A 13,143-nucleotide genomic window follows, 5' to 3' on the forward strand; every position below is an offset into this window, starting at 1 on the left:
TTTCATTCTGTTACGCCTTGCTTAATTTGATAAATTTATTAGAACATTTATAAAGAAATAAATAGAAAATGTATAAGGTGAAAAGTTAAAGGTTGTAAATTAAAGGATATTATGACAAAAAAGAGTAGAGTTGTTGTTCCGATAAATGCAATATTATCACGTAATCGAAGGAACGCCTATCAAAATTCAGATGATGTTAATGTACTAACCTTTATGTAATAAATTAATGGCGGAAGTTTTAAATTTTATATTTATCGATGTACAAGCATTTATTAACAGGAAAAGATGTATCAAAACCTTTTGAATTATTTATTAAACTCAACTTATGTAAATACTGCACATTATAATGTAAGTGAAGAAATATTTTGTCCATATAACTTGCTAGTCAGGGGTTCCAGAGTACAGAAATCGGATATAAATAACCCGACATTTTGGCAATAGAGAGTGGTTTCTTGATATCCGCTCCTGCGTAGGTCTGTTACCAGGCCTAGTGTTGAGTCGCTCACACCAGGAAATTATCTATAACTGAGCAAAGTTCCCTTGAACGACCTCAGTAGGATATTTAAGAAATTAAAACAGAAATCGCGTTTCTAAATCCGAAAGAACCCGATTTCTCAGTCTCGCGCTCCTACGTAAATGAAATTACCTGAATAAAAACGAGATAAAACTCATATCTTATAGTTCGAGTTTTTCTTCTATTCATCCGAGATGGTTCCAGTGTGGACTGTTAGAGTCCTCACGACGCTGACTACAGGAGCTGTGGGTAATTAACTTAGTTCCTACAACTACGTGTGTCTGTTAAGATACAGTGTCGAGTCACTCACACCCCGCAGTGGTGGGAACGTAACAATTCTTACTGCGCCACTGAAACTCGTGAGCCCACCCGCACCGCGGGGGTGTTATTTACGCCCCTGACCGCAACCTCATGTTATGAAACTTCTAAAGAAACCGAATTGTCAACGCCTTATTTACTCCACGTGGACTTGACAAGTACAGTCAGTTCCTAAAACGGGCGCTATTGGCGGAGAAGGTTTGAGGGGAGGATATACTGGGCTCCACGTGGACTTGACATATGGTTGTCAGAGGGAAACGGATCTCTCTGAACTTTCTTTGAAGTAAAGAGGTGTTCCAATGAGGATTAGGACTTTTCTGACAAACTCAGAACAGTACGCTCACCGTCGTGTTGTCATTACTCTGTATGGTATATTGACTTTAAGTTGAACAACGCTGAAACTACTCTATGCAGTCTCACAAGTCTCACAATTCGATCAAAACATTATCATACTATGAGTGTCCTTAAGTCGCAGCAAATGATTCATAGAATTCCGTTCACCGAAAGAGAACCTTCACCAATTAAGGTTTAATAAAGCCTTCTTTTGCTAAATTTCACAAATTTTGCGGTTTATTTCCATCTTTTATGTTCCTTGGCTGGAAACGTAGGCGAAGCGGAGAATCAAACGAGATAGAAACATTGCTCGCTTTTTTACGACGCCATATTTCCAGCCAGTACGATTCCATTGTGACATTCTAATGGTCGAGGATCACTGTTTTATGACCTATCTACTCCGATGTACGTTTTTTCTTCCCTAGAAAGTTCCTTTTCGACAATGTTCACTGCTGAGCTAGGAAAGAGATTAACGGGTGTCACACTTAACGACGAAAAAAATCGCAAAGTGAATGAGAGACATCTATGTTTCGGTTCCAAACTCACGAAGATTATTTTTTCTGTTTAATGAGGGGTCTTGCTGTCCTGCAGCTACGACGCAAATCCGTTTATTTAGGTCACATCTTGTTTTATGACCCTTTGCCTGCGTTTCACCACTTCTACGTTGATATAGTCGGATCTTAACACGATTTTTTACTTAGTTTTTTAGCTGTTTGGCATGCTTGACTCAGTAGCGTAACTAACAGGCTATGCGCCTCCCCGCAACTTACAGTTGTCCACCCCTACACATTTTCTTTAACTTTCTTTTTTAAAATATTAATTCACTTCTGCATTTATATGGTATTTACAAATATGAAAATACATACATATAATTTGAATATATTTGATAAGTGGCACGAAGGTTTTTAAAAGACAAACTATAAAGAAAATGTGTTACAATTACAAATGAAAATGGACAGTTACTTCAAAAATTACGATATTGTTAAATGGCCATTACTAGTCTTCTGCGTTTTTTGGTGGAAGCAAATTCTTGTGCTAGTTTCGTCAAGTCCAGCTTTCGAGCACGAACGCTTCCAATGCTTAGCAGCGTACTTCTTATGATTTCAGTTGACTCTACATTCCGAAATGAAACAATTTCTGTAGCTATAGTGCAAGATCTTTTTCATATTTCTTCCAGAAATTTGTAGCAGATTTCCCTACAACAACTACTTAAAACCTTTTGTTTACCAAGCCCATTTTGCCAGGTAAGCTCCTTGCTACCGGGCCAATTTCATTTAGATGACTGTAGATCGGAGGATAATTTCCCTCGACAGACGAATGATATATCGTTATACGCGGAATGAACCATACATTCGGACTACATACAATTTATGTACATTGAGTGTATATATGGATGCGGGGGGAGGAGAGGAACCAGAACATTCCAAAATTTCTGAAGAAAATGCCCCTTTCCCCCCCCCCCTCCTTCCCTGGACAACAAAGTACAGGACATTGTCAAAATACACATGGAAATGATCGCTGGCATGTCTGGAACAAGAAAATAATTGCATTATTATCATACGAGTAATAGAACACAACTTGTACCCCCAAAAGACATGTCTATGCGCCACTGACTCAGTTTCAAAGGAAGCCGCCATTTTCCCGGCATTAAGTCTTTACGGTGCAGTATATATGTTAACAATAATATAAAAGAAGAAAATCGCAATTCCAGCGAAAAATAGCGACATTATGACGTAAAAACAGCACAATTTCACCAAACCTTGCTAAAACTCGGGCGGTAAGTAGGGGGGAGGGGTGAAAAGGTTTCCAGCACATTTCCCTGTCTGTCGTCTACCCTTCCGCGACGTAATCTATGACTTGAACTATTCAGCTAATGAAGGTTTTCTTCTAACCTGGAAATTTACTTTCTACTTTTCTAGTGATTAACATTATCTGTTTGCCGTTTTAGGGACATAAATATATAATATGTTCGGTTGAAGATATATTTTAACGCCGAAAGGAAAACTTTTGTGAACTATCGGTCTTTCTTAATTTTTTATTCTTACTCCCACCCCCACTTCCGCGCCGCGGGGGTTGCGGGGGTGTTATTTACGCCACTGGATTGACTAGACTATTCAAGGAAAAGATGTTGAAAATTTTAGCTTTTATGTCCCTACCGCGCAAAATCAATTAATAAAGATTTGGTGTCCCGACAAAAGGTATCAGCGACGAAACGTACCACTTGGATTTTCGCGACGAAACGTACCACTCAGATAAACAGCTAGCTGTGAAGGATCCACTAAAAAGTTCAAAATATTTACTCCGCGACAAAACGTACCACTTCAAGCAAAACGCTTGAACTTGCCCTTGACATGTCAGACATTACAACACGGTGCGCTATCCAGCACCCAGCTAGGTTATTCGTTTTACCTCATTAGTCATTACGACTTTGATCTCTTAGGTTAGGTTAGGTTCGGTCGAGTATCGAGAGAATGCGGAAATCCGTTTGCATATACGCATGTGTGCCGTTCTGACCTTCTTAAAAACGGAGGAAGTTTATGATGGATGGCTGGAAATACACTCTCAAGCCCCAGAATCAGCGAAGCTAACTCTTTTCTTTGATTACTTTGTGAATAGTTGGTTGCAAAACGCGGAAATTCCAATAACAGTGTGGAACTGTCCAAAGCCTGAATAAGGTGTGATGGAAATCAGCAAAACTGGAGAAAATCGTAATTTCGGTAATTGGTTTTCGGTGCCGTCCCATCAAGTGGAACGTTTTGTCGCATCGCAAATATTTTAAGACTCATTAGAAGACCCGTGGTAGGTACGTTTTGTCGCGTATTCAAAGAATTTATGTGAACTGACCCTGCGATTTTAATTCACGAATTTGTAGGGAAGTAAAAACTAATCGAATTAATATTTATAATTTCAATTACAGAGACAAGATCTCAACATAAAATGTTGATTGGTTGCTTTCAAGTGTGCGAAATGGAATTAGAAAGGTTCAAAGTCATGAAAATATTCAAATAACATAAAAAAAACATTTTAAACATGATTGCACAACGTGGTTAGTTAATACCCAATCGTTCACGAATAACACATGCAACGTAATGAAGAAACTCACGAATCCTCAAGTACCTCGTAATTGTAATTGTAAAAATAATTTGTTTCATTCCACATTGATTTCCAGGAGACATTTACTCGTGCAGTCTGTTCAACTAAGACGAAATCAGATTCTACACAGTTTTAATTTTGCAACACTTTGCTTCAATCACACATCTTCCTTCCCCACAGGAGAGCATGCTTTTTGTATAATTTAAATGCTAATCAATATTTTTGTACGCAGAAGTCAAACATTTGAAGAAAGTGTCCTGTAAATATTTCAATACAAAGCGATGTGATAAGTGTGCGAGTATTCAGATTACGATGCCGTCAAAATAGCATGTTTCAAACCTGAAATGACAAGTGACTCGTGTAATATGAAGATAATTATTAAGCAAACATTATGCTAGAGTTGTGCTATAAGTTGTGATACCTGCCAGATCTTGAGCATGGTTCTTTTACCTATTCACATATTCATCATTATTCCAAATCGTTAACAAGATACAAAGAAAATAACCATACATTTTAGAATTAGAATTAGTACAACATGGTAAAAACAAAACATTTTTCGTTCATTTACATTATGTAGTATACTGTATCATTAGATTTTGGGTAAATGTCTGTTATATCGAAGACACATTTCTATCGGATATTTTCAGTTTTAAATGGTTCGTACTTACCAATTGTGTATTGCGGAACATAGTTGAAGGTGCCACTATGCTTTTTAAACGAAAATAACTTCGATTTTTCACATTACGAGTAATTCTTTTGGGTCCTTTCTTCCGTTGCGGAACATACAATATGGCGCGCACAGCTGTGGATCATCGCGCGTCGTGCTTGTGAATTGTCGATTTGGAGTGGGTATGCAGTGTTTCAATCTTCTTAACCGAAAAATACCTACTTTCGTGTTCATTATGTCATCACAAACCAATGACGGATAGCCCCAAAAACCATTCCCGATAGCCCCAAAAACCATTGACGGATAGCCCCAAAAACCATTCACGATAGCCCCAAAAATCATTCACGATATCCCTAAAAACCATTCACGATATCCCTAAAAACCATTCACGATAGCCCCACGAACCATTTCCGGCAAGGTTAGGTTAGGTTGGGTTAGGTTAGGTAAGCATAGTTAAAAAAATAAAAAAATAAAAATTCTGGTTAAAAAAAGGCAGGTTTGGAAACACTGTCGACACCGCGTGACTTTCGACGCTCGCACCATCTGCAGGTACATAATGGAAACAACGGCATAATGTTGTCGCTTTGCACAAAATGCAAGTTTATTATATCAAAAGTGCTTATTTCTTGTTGTGCAGCATTCTACGGTGAGAAAATACCTCCACGGACTTTCAAAATACTACATAAACTCATTTCCGTAAGTAGTTTATTCTGTAAAAATGAAGAAATGTGTCCGGTCAATTATGTTCACCCACTTCTCTACAGTAGCATTTTTATTTTCCATCAACGGAGTGGATCAAATTATTCCCAAGCATTTACACCACCAGGCAGTGTAGTGTATTGCTACAATACCTTTGGATGCAACACGGTTATTTGTACTTTACAACAACAAATATTCATGTACAACCAGCTACCAGATGTCTCCATGGGTGATGAGTGACGTCATGTATTTTTTCTCGAAGTGCTGGCTATACTCCATAAAAACATCCTGATAAAATAATGCACAGGTATACGAAACTAGAAAGCTTATTTGCAATTCTGAGTTGCTTACGTCTGTTCTTGTCTGTTCATGACATTTCAGGAATTCTCAAAAAGAATTATCTCCGAAACAGACTTGTGGGAGATATGGAGGTTTTAAAAAAGACAAAAGAGAAATAAAATTACGGATTTCATCAGCAGAAACACAACTAAAGGTAGTTTGTTTTGCAAATCTTCAATTTCTTCGTTCGATTTGGTTGCGTAACGAAGCTTGCTTTGCATGTAAGGCGAATTAAGAGACATCTGGAGGGTCGTATTGGAAATCGATGGAGAGTCGAATTCTCTCGAGAAAATGTTAAGTCTCGCTGGCAGATGGCGTGCAAGGGGATGTCTAATTTCACATAATAAGGAGAGTTAAGCGATCCTGCTAAATGAAATTACGATCCTAGGAAAGTGTTAAGGATTCTCCATTAAGCTGGAAGCGCGATGCTTGTGGTTTCAAAGGGGTCACGGCTTGCATTACTTTACATCTTAAGCTTAAGAGTACAATGGCAGAATGTTCTCGAAATGGTTTCGATTCAACTTGTGGAACGAGGCAATAGAATATGAACAGAATGCTTTCACGGTTCATTGTACAGCATTAATTGCAATCATGAAAGACAGAAACTGAAAATTCTGTGGTTTCTGAAGTCGAATAGCGACATTGTTTACACATAATTTCCCCTTGTTCACTCGCCTCACTCAGTACTGCTGTATTTCGTTTCTTTATGCAGCATATTTGCCAAAGATACAATCCAACTTACATTACTGGATTGCGTTTAAGTTATTTGCGCAATTCATATTCTTCTGTAAGAAGTTCACATGTAACTTAACCGTGTTATAATATCATGAAAAATAAGTGTATTAATATTACTCTACACGTAAAAATCACAGTATTGCAAAATTAGTAGACCCTGTACAGTCGGATGCATAAATATTACTAAGCAAGTGTTCCATCGATATTTCCTTTCATTTTTCTCTCATATCCTACATCTTTCCTTTTTTTAAGAAATAGAATTGCCCTGATGTTAGTGGTAAGTTTTTCAACAGCTTCGTTCTGTTTTCTTTCAATTCTTGAACCTCGCATTGCGCAAAAAAAAGTGAATGGCCATTTTGATGGACAATGGACAAATTTGTAGTCAAACGGTAATACCAAGTTCCAAGTATGAGATTTTGGAATTGGTTTCAGATATATATAAAAAAAGTTATTATTATTCCGCTTCTTCAATAAACTACTGAAGTTCAAGCGGCAAAAGAAAGAAATGCCTACTTACATTTTAAATTGCGTTAAATACGTGTGCTCAAAATCCCAGTGCTCGAATGGGTTTAGCGTTAAACTTGCTTTGGTTGGTTGATTTGTTGTTTTAAGTCCACTTTATACACAATAAGGCTAATCGGGACTGGACCTACAGTTTAAAGTGGGATCCGAACCACTTGTGCCTCCACCGGGTATCGAACCCGGGACCCCTTGATTACAAGGCAAATACGCTATCGGGGAGACCCCTTAAACTTGCTTTGATTGATTGCTTTGGGTTATTTGCCTTCGCTTTTCTGCTACTTTTGGCTAATCGCGAAGATGATAATGAGTGACGATATGATGAAATTGATGAAGGGACACAAAAATCACCCATGCCAGGGTTTTGAACACTGGATCCCTGGTGCCGTAGCGTGCTGTCATAACCACTCCGGCACGGAGGATCTCATATCTAAAGGTTCTGGGTAAGAGTCCTAACTAGACACTGCGCATGTAATTTTTTATAATAAATAATTCACCCTCGAACCAAGAGATAGAAGTAATTCAAGAATTTTGATTGAAATTTCAAAACAGAGTACCGAGATATTATCAAAAGGTTCCCTAATTGTCACTGGTGTATTCGTACGAGACTAGATGTGGTAAGCGCGACTGTGTACTTGTGGCGCAATTTCACAGAGCTGCAACTTCAAGTTTCTGACAGAGAAATGTCCCACTAGCGCTTAGCCACTTTACTTGCCGGATCTGTCACCTTCAAACATTTGGCAGTTCGTAACTCTCGTAGGCCCCATTCAAAGTGAATGCGGCATCTGATTTCCGATCCATATCAAAGGCAGAAGGACAGTACCATTGGCGGTTTTTGCGGAGGGGGGCCATGAATATTATGAAAAGTGATGACATCGTTATATTCCAACGAACAAATATTTTACGAGTGTCATAAAATAGAATCCTGCACCAATTTAATTTTCCAGACTGCCAGAGAATGCAAAGAAAAAATTGAGCGCAATTAGTGGCAGTGGGCAGTGGCGGCGAATGAGTTCCAAAACCGGGGGCAAGGTGCCAAAACTGGAGGGGCAAAGACAGTATATTCTCCTCTGTAGATAAGGTTTAGCATAGTTCGGGGGCAAAAGTGGCGCCACTGCTACTGGGTCTATATGAAATTACCAGTTTTGGGGGCCCCTTTGGAACTGATCAAGACAGTCTTATATACATCTATTTTCTACCTTTCTAGGTTTCTAAGAAATTCTAGATAAAAGCACATAAGGATTGGAAAAAGAAATCGTCAACCCGATAGAAGAAGAGCTTTCGTTGAGTAAATTCCGAGACCAAAGTTAAGATAGTGCAGCTTGTATGTGCGGTATTTAAGAGTTTTACGAAACTGTATCTTGATCACAAGACGAAAACGTTACCGTCATCAAGAAGGCAACTTTTGGTTTCAAGAAACTTTGCTGATTCCGGTGTTGTTCTAGATTTCAGCCAATCAGATCATTACGTTATACTTATATCCAGGTATGAAGGCATTTTAAAGAATATAATAATCTTAATCAAGGGATCACGATCCCCGGTGGAGGCACATAGCTGCTCGGACTTCACTGCAAACCGTTGGTGCAGTTCCGATTAGCCTATCTGTGTATAAAGTGGACCTAAAACAAATACTCAGAACTCGATATTAGAATCTAAAAAGGATGATAAAATATTCCACGCTTTATCATTTCAAAAAAATAGAAAATTTTGAATAGTGCTGCAACATTTGGCATCTCAAGTTCTGTAATCAGAAAATATGATTTTCAGAAAGCATTGTCGTCGGCTAAATCGCTCGCTAAAACATGGGGAATTGAACCAAAATTTGAAAGTAAAAGAATTCGACACGTAAAACATCTTTTCGATTAAATATGTCTGGATGAAAGACTTATTTTAGAACAATAGTAATGCTTAATTTGACTGTAGTTATTACTGAACTTAAAAACAGATTTGAGGGTGTGAATAAAATTCGACGAACAGTCCGCTTTCTGTAAAGAAGAGATTAAGTACGTGGTTATTTTTCTTCTTTTGAATACACAAGTTTCAAAGGGATATAAATTGTTATATTTCATATGAAAACAACAAAAAACTACTGTTCGTACATACTATGTCGTTTCTTTAGTATAACCCACCCGACCCCCTTCCTCCAGAAGCTTTTCAATACCTATCTAAAATTGTACAAGAACGCCAGATTTGTTACTATTTTGGTCCAAAATTTATTTTTACAACTCTCCAGTACAAAAATTCTGGATTAATTCACACATACCAATTTCAACACCATTGTGCTAATGTAGAGAAGCTTCCTATATTCACATTTTGAGATTTTTACCTGAGTCGAGGACGTATACACATTTGTTTTTTCTGTGTGGAGGTACAAAGGAATTCCGATCTCAAACATATGTGTTGGTATCAAGGTGGATAAAAAATCATGATTTTTATTTTAAGAAATTATTTTTGATGATTTATTTTATTTAAATTCGCAGTTTGTGTTTTATTTTTTAGTAAACAAGTATAAATTTGTCTGTATGTTTTTCGGCACAGTACATATATAGTTTGTTTTTTCCATGTGAAAGGTGTTTTCTAATCAACCTATCATTTCAGTTTCTGTAAATGTACATTTGAAGTTACTCTGAAAAAGTTTGTTGTGTGTGTTAATGAAACTATATAATAACTTCAGTAACTTTTCTTACAGGTGCACAATATAATTGTAACTTAACATATTTTTTAGTCATCCAAGCTGAATTTTGGCCATTTTTAATGATAGTGTGCAAAATATTATCAGCTGGCATGTTTATTTAGAGCATGATAATGACACTATGTATAGTTTAACATGATCAGTATTTTGTATATTATTCTACACAAAATATTTGCTATTTTGTCGTATGAAAATTATTGATTTTATAGCAAAAGAAATGTAGTGTGTTTACAATTTACATATTACATTTTCCTTTCCTTCACATGAGCTTTACCCCCCCCCCCAAATATTTTTCCTTTGAAAATGTTAAGAGTATCTAAGAGTCCAATAAACACCATTGAATGATTAGGGGATTAATATACTTTCATCAAAAGTGAATCTGATAGCTACAAATTACTAAGTATTTATTTAAGCGATTTAAATCTTTTTTTTTAAAAAAAAATCTCATGATTTAAATCAAACAACCTTGGTCGATATATTTTCATTTCGTGGCTCAGAGTAAATTATACTTTTTTAATTAACGTCCAGTGTTATCATTATACACAAACGTATGAAGCGCTTTACTTTTACTTTCAATTGTTACACAATAATTAAACATTATATTATAATTATATATACACACAGTGACCTCTGCGCTCATTCCAGTGAACTTTTACTTCTATCAGAATTATATTTTTTATAGGAAGAGTAATTTGACAGTAAAACCTTTATAAGAATGTGTATTGCAAAGTAACAATAATACTAATTCAATAGAGTACCAATACTTTCAAGTATAAACTGGACGTGAAGAAAATTTTATTTAGTTAATTTCTTTGTAAACCCTCAATTTAGTGTAAAAGTTGGTTACAAAGTCGGCAATTAGGATTTTTTTGTAGTAGTGTAAAATTATATTGAATTAAAAGACAAATTTTTACTTCGAATTTTTCATCAATACTAACAAAAATTATGGAATAAATATATTTTTTATTTTTTTTATTTGATTTAGTTTATTTTACTTCGCGTTTTGTGCCTCTTGGCTAATTTGCGAAGATGGGGATGAGTGATGAAATGATGAAATTGATGAATGGACATTCACAAACAACCAAGCCCGACCGGGATTCGAACCCGGGACCCTTGGCGTCGCAGCGCGATGTGCTAACCACTCGGCCACAGGGTCGGGCTAAAGTTAAGAATCTCTGTAACAAAATGTCAAGGAGTTCTATTACACTAGGAATCGTCATTCGAGATTTTCTTGTATGTACGCATTGCTTGCTTTGTAGAATTATTTTCCTGTAGTTTACGGTTATTACATCACCAAGAAGTTTGGAATGTACATTTAATGAATTCAAAATGAGAAACTCTCTACCAGATGTGGAAACCACAGGAATATATAATATAAGTTGTTCATGTTCAAAGGATTATGTAGGACAAACAGCAAGGAAAATGGCAATAAGGTGGTAAATGATTTCCCTGGTTAGGAACTAAATTAAAGATGTAGATAAAATGTAGGCTTCCCCTTCAATTCAAACACTGGTTGAGCAAAAGAAAGGCTTGACTTACCGTATGGGACTTGTTACATCATATATTGGCGCCAAATCTGTCTTCAATGTCTTACATACTTTTCACGCACGTAATATATCACTCGCGCACATTCACAAAGCACTCACATGACATGATGCAAAGAAGCCACTGTCAGAAAGGACATACGTCTTGTTTCCAAATAAAAGACGGTAACTTCAACTGCCCTTGCACACCACTGTCGAAGGACTCGTGTGCAACGTTCGCTTTCCGGAGTCACGTGATGTGGTTAACTTGTTGCTGCCGTGAAGCTCGCGTAGTTTTGCCCCCTCGTGTGGCGACCGGTCGAAAGCCGAGAGCGTTCTGGTCTTCGAACGGAGAGTTGATAAAAAAGGGATTTCTGCGACGGCGCTGACATTGCGAAGATATTCTTTGGCGCACCTGGGGTAACTTCGTTCCACAGTTCTGAAGTTCCGAAAGAATTGTTTGTGGTGGATGAACGTCCTGTTTGGCATTTTACAAACATCGAGATATACTACAAGGAAACAATACTGCAGCATAGATTGGATGGTTCAATTATTCGACAGTGGTTAGACTTTCTTCCTCTTTCTGTCCCTCCCTGTTATTGTTTCATTCTTTTCTTCCTCTTTCTATCTATCCTTCTCTCTTTATCTGCTCTTGGATAATAAATAGGTCTTGGAAGTTGAGGAAAAATCACTTTTTTCCCTAGTGTCCGAAGACGAGGCCCAACATAATATATGTTCATTTTGGGTCATTGTAGGCCAGAAAAAGGTGGGTTTTATTTGTCCTTTTTTGCCTTTTTCGGCTTATTGGTCCTTTTTTTAGCCTTTTTTTTTAGGTCTTAACGTGTTTTTTTTTTGCTACTTCACCTTCTTTCGACTACGTTTTTACTGCCCATTCTCAATTCGAATCATCAGTTCATCACCTCTTAAACACCCTTTCTGTAGTAAAGAAATAAAAAAAAGGGAGAAATAAATATATTTGAACCGATCCCTGAAACGAGAGAGAAACATTTTTGGACGACTGAAGCAGGTACGGTACAAGATCCTTTAACCGTAACTTGCCTGGAAGGTCGCGCTGTAAGTGGCAACTTTCTCTTGTTTTGAAGCTTTCAGCATGGTTATACGACCAGACAGCACACGCCTGCAAAGATCTCAAGGTGCCGCGCAGAGAGAGGATTTGCCATTATTTTGATTCTTCTCCTCTTTTCTAAATGTCTGTAAATCACTGATTGTGAAAGAGAAAAGAAGTATTGAATACTCTTGCCCAAGTGAACGTCAGCACAAACAATCCTCAACTTATACGAAAGAAAGGTAGCTAAGGAGTGACAACTTTATGCACGAGCCTTATCAGGGCTGGACCTACAATTTGAATCCCTTTGAAATATCACATTATTAAATCGTTTCTTGGCAATATATTATGTCAGCAAAATGTAGATGACTTCAGAATTTCGTTCTCACATTTCGTAATTGTTTAAGTGTTATGAACTGCATAATACAATGCAATTTCATAATAATAACAGCAGCAACAACCGTGTTATATTTTATTTATAATTATTAAAATAATAATGTGGTCATAATAGCAACATTGTTACATTTGCAGCAGTGGTCTGACTTGCCGGGTGTGTGGGGGGTGGTATAAACGAGTTTAGAGGGGAAGAAGGGAGAAATTCCATTCCCATGGCTCCCGCAGTTCTTGATTTGGATTTGATTGATT

The 13,143-nt window shown here is 37.2% G+C and overlaps 1 protein-coding gene across 1 annotated transcript in view; it reads right to left on the minus strand.

Moving 5' to 3' along the window:
- The window catches only part of LOC145989215 (uncharacterized), a 159,572-nt gene extending 147,882 nt beyond the window's left edge, over positions 1 to 11,690 (minus strand). Inside the window, exon 1 of the mRNA XM_083124521.1 lies at positions 11,449 to 11,690. The gene's annotated coding sequence lies outside the window, so the exon portion shown is untranslated. The remainder of the gene's footprint in view (positions 1 to 11,448) is intronic.
- Between the last annotated feature and the right edge of the window lie 1,453 nt (positions 11,691 to 13,143).

Source organism: Lepisma saccharinum, chromosome 6 (assembly GCF_977018435.1).
Source record: "Lepisma saccharinum chromosome 6, izLepSacc3.1, whole genome shotgun sequence".
Lineage (NCBI taxonomy): Eukaryota > Metazoa > Arthropoda > Insecta > Zygentoma > Lepismatidae > Lepisma > Lepisma saccharinum.